This window comes from Nomascus leucogenys, chromosome 13, assembly GCF_006542625.1.
Source record: "Nomascus leucogenys isolate Asia chromosome 13, Asia_NLE_v1, whole genome shotgun sequence".
Taxonomy (NCBI): domain Eukaryota; kingdom Metazoa; phylum Chordata; class Mammalia; order Primates; family Hylobatidae; genus Nomascus; species Nomascus leucogenys.
This window is the reverse complement of record NC_044393.1, coordinates 88,233,307-88,246,828: the sequence shown is the minus strand read 5'-3', so window position 1 is coordinate 88,246,828 and position 13,522 is coordinate 88,233,307. Positions and strand designations below refer to the sequence as shown.

General features: G+C 41.1%; 1 pseudogene; it reads left to right on the top strand.

The window, feature by feature from the left end:
• Positions 1-2,852: 2,852 nt before the first annotated feature.
• On the top strand, positions 2,853-3,884 carry LOC115837955 (annotated as a pseudogene).
• The last annotated feature ends 9,638 nt before the right edge of the window (positions 3,885-13,522 follow it).

Here is a 13,522-nt window from a genome sequence, read left to right as displayed (position 1 = left end):
GCTGAGCGGGCGCATGCGCACAGAGGAGACGCTCGCGTCCACTGTCGTGGCTGTTGCTCAGTTTTCCCCTTTTCCTCCCAACAGTCTGGAGTCCAGACAGGTCGGCGGAAGTGACGACATGGCTCGGCCTGTTTCCGTGGAAACGGAGACGCCGTCTGCACCCTTCCTCAAAGGGAGGGTTCTGGGGTTTCCCGAGTAGCTTACTATTCGCACCCGGAAACCAGAGGCGCTCCAGCAGCTTCCCGGGGCTTGCATCGGGATGGGACTGAGACCGACCTAGCCATTGGCGCCGGGTCTCCGGCGCTGGGTTCAAGGGAATTGGGGTTGTTAGCTGATTATTCAAGGCAGACTCTGGGCAAGGGTAGAGAGACGCGCCAGCCGTTGTGCCTGCCTGCCCGCCGTGCGTCCCCGTAGCCTTAAGTATCGAGGGAAAAAAGGAAGTGCCCAGCTTCAGCCAGACTAGCCCCAGCGGCTTCCCTCCCGAAAGCGCAGGGCTCCCCTTCCTCGACCTACTCTGGTTTCCCTTGCCCGGCCGCAGTGGGCGTTGCGTGGGGCAGGGTCATTAAATGTTCAATAACGCTTTGCAGTTGGAAAATTAACAAGCAGATGACGAGTTCTGGGCTCATTCAGAAGGCTTAAACTGCTGAAATAATAGAAAACTGCTTAAGAGGGTTTAGTGGTATTTCAGGAAACGTACTGTTTAAAAGAATGCTAAAAGACCCATTTCAGGATGGGGAAGGAATTGATTGGGCACGCCCCATAGGCTCACTTGTAATTAATTAATTGGAAGTGGGGTTTAAAAGGATAAGAATTACTGGCCATTTTAATCCATTGAATAAAAAGTAAATTTGAGGGCTCGCCCTTCACATCCTGAAGGGAATCCAAGCCTTCTGTTAATTGCATTAACTGGATTAACTATTGAAATCTCTTTTATTAAGTCCGTGTGACGTCATAGACAAATTCTGAGAGGGTTCCGTTTTTTCCTCTCCTGTTACTTTCCCTACGTGGACGAAGATCGTGATGAAATCTATGATTCCAAAGGTCTCTCCCAGCTCTAAAACCCTATCTTTTCTACTCGGCACCATGTTTTACCTACATTCTCTCCTTCCCTGTTGCTCCTTTTCTGAATTCGGGTCTCATTTGTAGATTGTCTTAGTGATACTTAAATGACCTTTCTGCCTTCAGTCTCTATTCCCACCAGCCTTGAGAAGGGGTCATATTAATATCTCTCAAAGAGTTTTTATTATATCGTTCTCTGTTCTGGCTGCAACTTACCTACAAACTGAGTTCTATGTGTGTATACTCGTATTCAATATCCTCCACAATTTAGCTCAGAGACTGCAAACTGGTGGTCTGTGGGCCAAAACCTCCTACAGGTGTGTTACTTATCCAACATTATCTTCTAACCCACTGAGTTTTCCAACTTTTTGATCCACAACCCACAGTAAGAAATTTTACATTGTAACCCAGAATATACACCCATATATACATAACACATATGTGCATATCTGAAATATAAGTTTCACAATACTTCCCTACTGCTTAGGATAAAGTAAAAGCAACAGACGCAACAGAGTTAATTTAATATAAAATATTTTATAATACAGTGTAAAAAAAGTTAACATCCTATAGAAGCAAATTAGGAAAGATTTTAATGCCATGGAAGTTCTTGCCTGTTCATAGGTTTATTGCACTCCAGAAGTCATGAGGACAGTGGTACATGAACATCTGATCCACTATGGCGCTTGATCTTTTTCTTTTTCTAAACTGATCAAAATTGAAAAACCTAGTTCAGATATATAGGCAGTCATGAATAGTAATAATGCGTATGCATGTTCGACATAGTAATAAATCCTTCTTTAATCTTAGTCTGACATCATGATAAATTTCATACCTGACAATCATTTTTCTGTGTAAATGAAGTACTAAGCTGTAATAATGTATTCTCTTCATAAAATACCAAGTTTAATCAAATTAATTATTTAAGTCAATAAAAATGATCTGGTTCACCCTATTAACTGCCCAACAAACTGTTTGAAAACTATATATTCTTTGTTAAAGGGCAGATTACAAGAAATGTTTTCCATGTTCTTAATTTAAAAAACAAGATTCTCATATAATGAACCTAAATCAAAATTCACAAATGGTGGCTGAAATCCTGTCAGAGTACAACATAAATCCATAGTTATTGTGCATAAACAATTCAAAATTAGTTTATAAAGGAAACGCCAACAAGTCATATAACCACCACACCTTATTACTAATGGGTTCCACCACACTTCACCCAGGCACAGCAGATAGAAACATCTGATAGACTGCTCAGAAAATTAAAGCTGTTAGAGCTATAAATAAGGAATGCCTAAATATAAACATATCAATGCCAATACATCAGTGCCATTTTAAAAAGTGAATAAGATGCAGTGTAAACACACCTGATAGTTCCGTCTGTAAGCCACTTTCCCACTGATTTATAAAGCTATGGTTCTATAATTCTTTTAAAAAGGAAGATTTTTCTACACTACTGCATGCAGTAATTTCCCCGTATGTTCTTGATTACAACACAGTCTTCAAATCCTCTTGAAGAGCTCGACATATCAGGATTTCTCCAGAAAGTTAGATTGTCATGTTTTCAGCAGCCTTTTGTGCTTTGGTAGTCTTTCGAAGCTCCTTAATAACCGGTGATATTTCCTTGGTTATTTATTAATTCTGGGTTAAGTCCTTGCTCACAAAGCTTTACACAAATAGCCAGAGTTTCCAGTAAGCCAGTATTCAGAATTCTTGAAATCTCTTTTTTTTTTCTCGAGATGGAGTCTTGCTCTGTCGCCCAGGCTGGATTGCAGTGGCGCGATCTCGGCTCACTGCAAGCTCCGCCTTCCAGGTTCACCACCTTCTCCTGCCTCAGCCTGCAAAGTAGCTGGGACTACAAGCAGAATGTCCACGATCTCCCTCACCGCATTCTGATCACTGCTGCTGCCCAGATGCTGCTACTACTTGCCATGATGGAGCCAAGGGAACTATTTTAAAATTCTGAATATATTTTTCTTTATACAGTCAATAATTCCTCTATAAAGTTATCTTGCTACACATATCTGGCATAAAAGTATTATGCAACTTTCAGTATTAGTACTCTCAGCAAGTTGGACTGTTACTACATCATAGTTATTGTTGCTGTAAATATTCTGTGGTAGGTAATACACTGATACTGTGTTTTTGCCAAGAAATATAGTTTTTCATTGATCAGCTGATTTGTCACTGAAAGCATGTGCACCATACCCATAAATACTGGATGAAGTTTTTCAGCACTTAACTATGACCCATATTTCTTTTGCACACTGATTGTCTTTATCCTTAAGATTTGTGGAACAGCTCTCTGAGCTCGGACGTAGTTCACGGCCACATCGCTAAACCAAGAAGTAGGAATCGTTGGTAAATACAGGACCCGCTATGGGGCCTCCCTCCAGAAAATGGTGAAGAAAATTGAAATCAGCCAGTACGCCAAGTACATTTGCTCTTTTCTGTGGCAAAACCAAGATGAAGAGACGAGCTGTGGGGATCTGGCGCTGTGGTTCCTGCATGAAGACAGTAGCGGTGTCTTCATCCAGGAACCACATTGTCTGGACCTACAATACCACTTCTGCTCTCACGGTAAAGTCCACCATCAGAAGACTGCAGCGACTGAAAGACCAGTAGACGCTCCTCTACTCTTTGAGACATGACTAGCCTATAATAAATGGGTTAATTTATGTAACTAAAAAAATTAAAAAGATTTGTGGAAAAACTGAGAAATTGTGCCAATAACTCTACTCCCCTCCCCCCTTTTTTAGGAACATATTTGAGGGACTTATTGACAAGTTCATCATGTTAAATTTTCAGATGTCCTTTTATTTTTTTCCCGAGATGGAGTCTTGCTCTGTTACCCAGGCTGGAGTGTAGTGGCGCGATCTTAGCTCACTGCAACCTCTGCCTCCTGAGTTCAAGCAATTCTCCTGCCTCTGCCTCCCGAGTAGCTGGGATTACAGGCACGCGCCACCACGCCCAGCTAATTTTTGTATTTTTAGAAATTTTTTGAAAATTTTGTATTTTGGGGCCAGGCGTGGTGGCGCAAGCCTGTAATCCCAGCACTTTGGGAGGCCAAGGCAGGCGGATCACGAGGTCAGGAGATCGAGACCATCCTGGCTAACACGGTGAAACCCCGCCTCTACTAAAAATACAAAAAAATTAGCCGGGCGTGTTGGCGGGCGCCTGTAGTGCCAGCTACTCGGGAGGCTGAGGCAGGAGAATGGCGTGAACTTGGGAGGCGGAGCTTGCAGTGAGCCGAGATCGTGCCACTGCACTCCAGCCTGGGCGACAGAGAAAGACTCCATCTCAAAAAAAAAAAAAAAAAAAAGAAAAGAAAATTTTGTATTTTTAGAGACGGGGTTTCACCATGTTGGCCAGACTGGTCTCGAACTTCTGACCTCATGATCTGCCCACCTCCACCTCCCAAAGTGCTAGGATTACAGATGTGAGCTACTGCACCCAGCCTCAGATGTCCTTTTAATTTTGAAGGTATTAAACTCATTTGCAGGAAAAGTGCTTTTTCTTTTTAGAATGAGATGTAAAGTCAATGTTTGATGATAGAGTTAACATTTTCTCAGTATTTCCACTATAATTCCAGACCCAGCAGCTGAATTGGAATATGTTTCTGTATTTTTCACTTTCTTATTCCTTTTTCTTCTAATAATAAAACAATCTCTTTGAGAGCAATTTATACTAGTTTAATATATCATAGTTCACACACACATGTCATACTGATGGTGCTTTCCCAAAAACATACTTAAAGCTCTTCACTGTAACCCAGTTGAAAATTATGAGTTTTTTATCACTGAATGAAATTCTCCTTTACTTCATTTCATAAGTCATGGGCAGTTGTGATAACATAAAATTAGGCTGTACCATGTATTCTGTCCAACAAAGGAACCTAGGAGTTCCCGTGAGATCCCAGGGACTGCAGTCACCCCTCCCTCCCTGTCCTTCTCTTCATCAGCAGTTAGAGTGTCTGTATTCCTGGATAAGGATCAGTGTGTACACTCTGATATTTTCCATAAGATTCTGTTGTAATATATTGCATGTTTTTAAAATGCTGCTTGTGATCCTCAAAACTGTTTCACAAACTTCTAATTGGCTGCGATCACCAATTTGAAAGTTAGTTCAGTCTCTTCCAGCAGAGACTGAGCAGGTGATGAGAAAGTAATTTTGTTACTAGGGACTAGGGGTAGAGCACACCTACTTATGCATTTCCATGTAAATTTGGAAAATCCAAAATGCGTTTGTTGGGTAGTGGGGGCCCTTCAAGGAGGCTGAGAAGAGGTCAAAGTCAATTCCTGTAGAATACAAAGTCAAAATACCTTTAATATTATTTAACTGTAATGCTATAAGGTCAGATCAGGCACTCTTGTTTTATTTAGCAAATAAATGAATACATAATAAAATACCCTGTGAGATCAAGTTACTCATCCCTTCTTGACAACATATAAGTTTAAAGACCAAAATGCCTTGTGAAGATCCAAAGGAAGAGTATCAGAAAGAAAAGCAAGTACGAAGCCTATGGAGGGAGTGGTTTGGTGAGTTGGAAGAAAGGTGAGGGTGGCCAAAGTGCAGTGAGCAGGGTGGGCAAAGATGGAATCTGAGAGGGAGCGAAGGGCCAGTTCATGGAATGGCATAAAGAGATTGGATCTGGCCAGGTTGCAGTGGCTCACGCCTATACTCCCAGCGCTTTGGAAGACCAAGGCAGGAGGATCACTTGAGCCCTGAAGTTCGAAACCAGACTGAGCAACATAATGAGACCTGTCTCTAAAAAAACTAAAAATAAAAAATTAACCAGGCATGGTGGCACACACCTGTAGTCCTAGCTACTCAAGAGGCTGAAGTGGGAGGACTCCTTGAGCACGGGAGTTTGAGGCTACAATGAGCTGTGATCGTAACATTGCACTCCAGTCTGGGCAACAGAGGAAGACCCTGTCTCAAAAACAAAAACAAAAAAAAAAGAGTTTGGATCTTACTGTAAATGAAACCAGAAGCCATTGGGGAAATTTTAAGTAGAAAAGTGACATGATCTTATAACAAACACATTTCAAGAAAGTAGGAGTAGCCAACTAACTGTTGAATGCTACCAAGAATTCTAGTAAGATGAGAGCTGAGATATTGGTAACCTTGATGACCTTTTTATTTTTAATTTTCACTTCAGGCAAAGAAGGTTGAATTAATCATATTTCACAGTTTGTGGCACATTATCATCATCAGTCTTTTTCTCTCTCTGTGAAATTCCTCTTTATTTCCATTCATTGCATCCAATGGCAAAAATTCTAAAATTTTAAATTTTTTTTTTTTTTTTTTTTTGAGACAGAGTCTCGCTCTGTTGCACAGGCTGGAGTGCAGTGGCACAATCTCAGCTCACTGCAACCTCTGCCTCCCAGGTTCAAGCGATTCTCCTGCCTCAGCCTCCCAAGTAGCTGGGATTATAGGCATTTGCCACCATGCCTGGCTAATTTTTGTATTTTTAGTAGAGGCGAGGTTTCGCCATGTTGGTCAGGCTGGTCTCAAACTCCTAACCTCAGGTGATCCACCCACCTCGGCCTCCCAAAGTGCTAGGATTACAGAAATGAGCCACCGCGCCTGGCCAATTTTAACTTTTTGTATGTGACCTTGTATATATTTTTATTTTACATCCATATATTTGTAATTTGTTACTATGTTATATATCTCATTCTGTTTCTTTTTTTGCTCAACACCGTATTTTTAAGAACCACTCATGCTGCTGTGTATAATATATTCACTTTGCAACTTTTTTTATTTTTAACAACTTTTGAGTGGTAATCTGCAATCGCATATTTTGCCTGTTTACTTCCTCAGTGATGGATGCTCAGCTTGCCTCCAACTACCCCCAACCCCACCACCACCACAGTGCAACTATGGACATCCTTAGTCATGTGCTCTTTGAGTCTATATGAGAATTTATTTCGGACACAGACCCAGGAAAGAACCATTGGATCTTCAGGCCTGCGTACACATTAAGAGACTATTCTCCAGAATGGTCACACCAGTGGTGTGAGGGTTGCTGTATCACCTCCTCTTCTCCCACCGCATTGCCACCAATAAATACAGTTTAATTTCTGCCATTCATTATTATTTTAATTTGCACTGCTCTGATGACTAAGGAATTTGAGCATCTCTTCATATATCTGCTAGTCTTTTAAGTTTCTTCTTGTGTAAATTGCCTGTTTATAATCATTATTCATATTTCTATTATGATTTCTGTCTTTTTCTGGTTGAATATGCAAGCATTTCAAATCAGTGAGGAAAGCTTAGATTATTCAATAAATAGCTTAAGACAAATAGGTAATTATCTAGACTAGAATAAAATTCTATCTCACACCTTACAAAAGGATAAATTTCTAGTGAATAAATGTTTTAAATAGAAAAAAGAAGTTATAATATTTCTAGAAGAAATAGGCTGAGATTAAAAAAATAACAGACAAAGAAAGGCCTTTCCAAGTATGACTGATAATTTCAACTGCTTCAATAGCATTAATCAAAAGACTAATGACAAAACTGGAAAAAAAAATTACAATACATTTCACAAAGAGTAAATTTCCCTAATCTATAAGGAACTCCTGCAGATCAAAGAAACAACAATAACCTCTTAGAAAAATGGAGAAAGATAGGCCGGGCGCGGTGGCTCACGCTTGTAATCCCAGCACTTTGGGAGGCCGAAGCGGGCGGATCATGAAGTCAGGAGATCGAGACCACAGTGAAACCCCGTCTCTACTAAAAATACAAAAAATTAGCCGGGCATGGTGGCGGACGCCTGTAGTCCCAGCTACTCCGAGAGGCTGAGGCAGGAGAATGGCGTGAACCTGGGAGGCGGAGCTTGCAGTGAGCCAAGATCGTGCCACTGCACTCCAGCCTGGGCGACAGAGCGAGACTCTGTCTCGAAAAAAAAAAAAAAAAAAGAAAAATGGAGAAAGATATGAACAAATAGTTCACAGGAAAGGAAATATGAGGCTCTTATATGAATGAAATATGTTCAACCTAACTCAATTGCTGAACAAAATAATATGTGTATTTCTAACTTTGATAAATTGCCTTCCATAGAAAGTACTGATTTATATTCCACTGGCAATACATGAGGGTCTGTATTTCCCAATCCCCTTGGCAACTTATGTTATCAAATGTTTTAATCTTTGCCAAAAGATGATATATTTCAAAAAATGATTTTGGTGTACATGTCTCTTATTTTGAGTAAATCCATGCAATCGAATTCTATGCAATCTTTTAAAACATTAATTACCAAAATCTATTCTTAAGTGAAAAAAGGAATATGCAGACTATTATTTAATATACTACCATTAGGATAAAAAGAGGAACATTTTGTTAAAAGGGAGAACTAATGTATTATTTGTATATGCATGTATCTATGTATGTGTATGTATATAAGAATTTATAAAATAAATCTCTTGGTGTATATTTACAACACTGAGAACTGATCTCAAAAGGGATATTATGTGGCGCAGTTTTAGAAACAGAAGAGAGACCTGTAGATTTAACTATGGAGACAGCCCAGCTGTGCTTGTTTAGCCTTGGGGCAAACTGATAGCAGAACATTTGCATCTTTTAAAATTTTTAGGCCGGCACGGTGGCTCATGCCTGTAATCCCAGTACTTTGGGAGGCCAAGGCAGGAGGATCACCTGAGGTCAGGAGTTTGAGACCAGCCTGGCCAACATGGTGAAACCCCATTTCTAGTTTAAAAAAAAAAAAAAAAAGACGACGCTGTGGCTCACACCTGTAATCTCAGCACTTTGGGAGGCCGAGGCAGGCGGATCATGAGGTCAGGAGATCGAGACCATCCTGGCTAACATGGTGAAACCCCGTCTCTACTAAAAATACAAAAAATTAGCCGGGCGTGGTGGTGGTGGGTGCCCGTAGTCCCAGCTACTCGGAAGGCTGAGGCAGGAGAATGGCGTGAACCTGGGAGGCGAAGCTGGCAGTGAGCCGAGATTGCACCACTGCACTCCAGCCTGGGTGACAGAACAAGACTCCCTCTCAAAAAAAAAAAAAAATTAGCCTGGCATGGTGGCTCACACCTGTAGTCCCAGCTACTTGGGAGGCTGAGGCAGGAGAATCGGTTGGGCAGAGATTGTGCCACTGCCCTCCAGGCCTGGGTGACAAAGTGAGACTCTGTCTAAAAAAGAAAAAAAAATTTTTTTTTAATTAAGGGATTCTGGACTTACAGAAAGATGCATACGACTTGATGAATTTTACTCTTTGCACACATTCCTTTAACCACTATCCATTCAAGATGTATAAGATTTCCATCACCTCTAAAGGTCCATCTTTCCCCTTTCCAGTCCATATGCTCCCAGAGGTAACCATTCTGACATCCATCACCACAGATAAGTTTTGCCTGTTCTTGAACCTTATGTTCATGGAATCATTGCAATATGTATTTATATATTATGTCTGTCTTCTTTCTCTCAACACAATGGTTTTGAAATTCATGTTACTGCATATCATCAGTAGTTTATCCTTTTTCGTGCTGTATAGTATTCCATTTATGAATATACCACCATTTGTTTATACTGTGAACTTATAATGGACATTTTATGTACTATTCAGTTTTTATGCTTATAAAGTATATTAATTTTGTTTTTTAATTAATGTTGAACAGTTCCCTTGAGCAAAACTTGTTTTGTTGCAAATTGTGCTGGAAGTGGTGAAATAATAAATTAATAGTAGATTTAGTCCTGGTTTTTTTTGTTTGTTTTGTTTTGTTTTGAGATGGAGTTTCACTCTTGTCGCCCAGGCTGGAGTGCAATGGCGCGATCTTGGCTCACTGCAACCTCCGCTTCCCAGGTTCAAGTGATTCTCCTGCCTCAGCCTCCCCAGTAGCTGAGATTACAAGCGGCTGCCACCATGCCCGCCTATCTTTTTTTTTGTATTTTTAGTAGAGACAGAGTTTTGCCCTGTTGGCCAGGCTGGTCTTGAACTCTTGACCTCAGGTGATCCACCTGCCTCGGCCTCCCAAAGTGCCGGGATTACAGGCGTGGGCCACCGCGCCCAGCCAATTTAGTCTTGAATAGGTTGATGAGATTGTGACCATGGGTCAAGGCTGTGGGAATTTCACTGCAGAAGCGGAAAGACTAAAAGATTCCATGTGAAATTCACTCAGAGGCTTGAGATTTAAAAAGCTTTGAGTGTTATTTGGCATAGCTGGGGTAACATTTTTCAGCTCTTCCAATATATAAATGCAACATGGAAATTCAGAGGAGGGAGAAATCAATGAAATTTAGAATAGTCAGGGAAAACTTGATGGAGGAAATGGGAACTTGATGAGAATATGGATAAATAGAAAAGGGCAGGCATGGCTGGGCACGGTGGCTCACACCTGTAATCCCAGCACTTTGGGAGGCCAAGGCGGGTGGATCACCTGAGGTCAGGAGTTTGAGACCAGCCTGGCCAACATGGTGAAACCCCACCTCTACTAAAAATACAAAAATTAGCCGGGCATGGTGGCACATGCCTATAGTCCCGGCTACTCAGGAGGCTGAGGCAGGAGAATTGCTTGAACCCAGGAGGTGGAGGTTGCAGTGAGCTGAGATCATGCCACTGCACTCCAGCCTGGGTGACAGAGCGAGACTCCGAGAAAGAAAGAGAGAAAGAGAGAAAGAGAGAAAGAAAGAGAGAAAGAAAGAGAGAAAGAAAGAGAGAAAGAAAGAAAGAAAGAAAGAAAGAAAGAAAGAAAGAAAGAAAGAAAGAAAGAAAGAAAGAAAGAAAGAAAGAGAGAAAGAAAGAGGAAAGAAGGGAAAGAAAAGAGGCAGGCATGACTATAGTTTAGAGATGAACTCAACAGCCTGGGAAGGTGGAGTGAGCTGCCCCGACAGAAGAGGGGCAGTGGGAATTAGAACTGAAGAATGTGTTAGAATTTTTGGTTGCATGCACTATAAAATCAACTTAAGCTAGTTTAAACAGAAGAGTTTTTATAGCAGAGGTAGGGATATCTCCCAGAATCCAAGGGAAGGATTGCAGTCAGGTCCCAAGAAGATGGAACCAGAATTGGGAATTTAAAAAATCACATGGATTCCAGGCAATTTTATCTCTGTCTCATTTATGCATCTAAGATCTACTTCATTCTGTTCCCCTCTCTGTGGATTAGTTTTCTCTACTCCCCAAGTTACATGGTTAAAAATATGGCCTTATTATAATTAGCAATTTTAAAAAATACCTTCTTTGTTGAAGGGACCAGTCCAGACTAAGACTGAAGACCCTTACACCTACCTCCAAAATTCTAGGGAAGGATCTGTGATTGACCTATTTTGGGACAGTCTTAGAAACAGAAGAGAGACCCGTAGATTTAACTATGGAGACAGCCCAGCTGTGCTTGTTTAGCCTTGGGGCAAACTCTGATAGCAGAACATTTGCATCTTTTAAAATTTTTAGGCCAGCTCGGTGGCTCATGCCTGTAATCCCAGTACTTTGGGAGGCCAAGGCTCACTCCTAGGTCAAACAACTGTGAGGAAAGGTATGGCTACCAGGAGCTTCTGATTAGGTGGAAGGGGCTTAGGGGGCAAGATGCTATTCCAAGAAAGGGTAAGGGGCTTGTCAGGCAATCCATCTGATGTTTACAACATGAGATAGCAGAACAAAACAATGCAGGATGGGCTGGGCACAGTGGCTCATGCCTGTAATCCCAGCACTTTGGGAGGCCGAGGAGGGCAGATCACTTAGAGGTTAGGAGTTCTAGACCAGCCTGCCCAACATGGCAAAACCCCATCTCTACTAAAAATACAAAAAAAATTTAGCCGGGCCTGGTGGCAGGCACCTGTAATCCCAGCAACTCGTGAGGCTGAGGCAGGAGAATAGCTTGAACCCTGGAGGTGGAGGTTGCAGTGAGCCAAGATTCCACTGTACTCCAGCCTGGGGGACAGAGCGAAACTCTGTCTCAAAAAGAAAAAAAAAAAGAGCCAGGCGCGGTGGCTCACGCTTGTAATCCCAATACTTTGGGAGGCCAAGGCAGGCGGATCATGAGGTCAGGAGTGTGAGACCAGCCTGGCTGACATGGTGAAATCACGTCTCTACTAAAAATACAAAAATTACCCAGGCATGGTGGCAAACGCCTGAAATCCCTTCTCTACTAAAAATATAAAAATTAGCCAGGCATGGTGGCAAACACCTATAATCCCAGCTACTCGGGCGGCTGAGGCAAGAGAATCGCTTGAACCCAGGAGGCAGAGGTTGCAGTGAGCCAAGATTGCGCCACTGCACTCCAGCCTGGGTGACAGAGCGAGACTCTGTCTCAAAAAAAAAAAAAAAAAAAAAAAGATTCAGGAAGCTTTGTGTAAAAATGTGAATTACAGTGATGGCTTATCCATAAAAAAGGATAACAAAACTGGTTTCAGAAAAGACAGAAAATCCAGACCAGTTACTATAAAAGAAATCAAGAATGTTGCCCTGTATTCTCAGTACTTTGGGAGGCCAAGGTGGGAAGATTGCTTGGGAAGATTGCTTGAGGCCAGGAGTTCAAGAGCAATCTGTGCAACATAGCAAGACCCTCTCTCTACATAAATTTTTAAAAAACTGTCCAGGCATGGTGGTGCATGCCTGTAGTCCTAACTACCTGGGAAGCTGAGGTGAGAGGATCACTTGAGCCCAGGAGTTCAAGGCTGCAGTGAACCATGATCACGCCTCAGCACTCCAGCCTGGGCAACAGAGTGAGACCCTGTCTCAAAAACAAAACAAAAGAAAACAAAAAAACTAGGACCAGACAGTTACACAGGGGAATCCAACCAAGCATTTATAGAAAAATAGGTTTAATATTATTTAAAGTAATACAGCATGGAAGAAAACCTTCCAACTTCTTATCATGACTCAAGCAAAGCAGATTCCAATTCTGGCAAAGACTATAACCACAAAACAAAACAAAACAAAATAGACATTTATCTATAATACTATACAGAGGCACTACTTTTCATCTTTCAGGTTGACACATTGTAAAAATGGCTAATACTGCGTTGCTGAACATGTGAGGAAACAATCAGTTGCATTCATTGCTGGTGGAGATGGAAATTGGAAAAATCTTCTGTATATGGCAAATCAGCAGTATCTGTCAAAATTATAAACGTTCATACTCTCTAACCAGGATTTTCCACTTCTGTGAATTTTTCTAAGATCTATAATATTTTATATGTTTTCGTTTCTTTTGATTGTTTAAAGGCTCTTCTGTTTTATTGGTTTACCTTTTATTCAAAGAACCAGCTCCTTCACGTATTTATTGGTAGTACCATTTTTTCTGTTTGTAAATTCATTAATTTCATTTTATTTTTCTTTGTGGATTCCTTATTTTTATTTCAATTATTTTTTATAACCTCTTGATAAGATCCTTAAGTCATTCATTTTTATTTTTTTGTTTATTAATATAAAAATTAAAGACCTTACCTTCTGAGCTTTAACTCTAGTCCAGTTTGGATTGTCTTTTACCCAAAACTT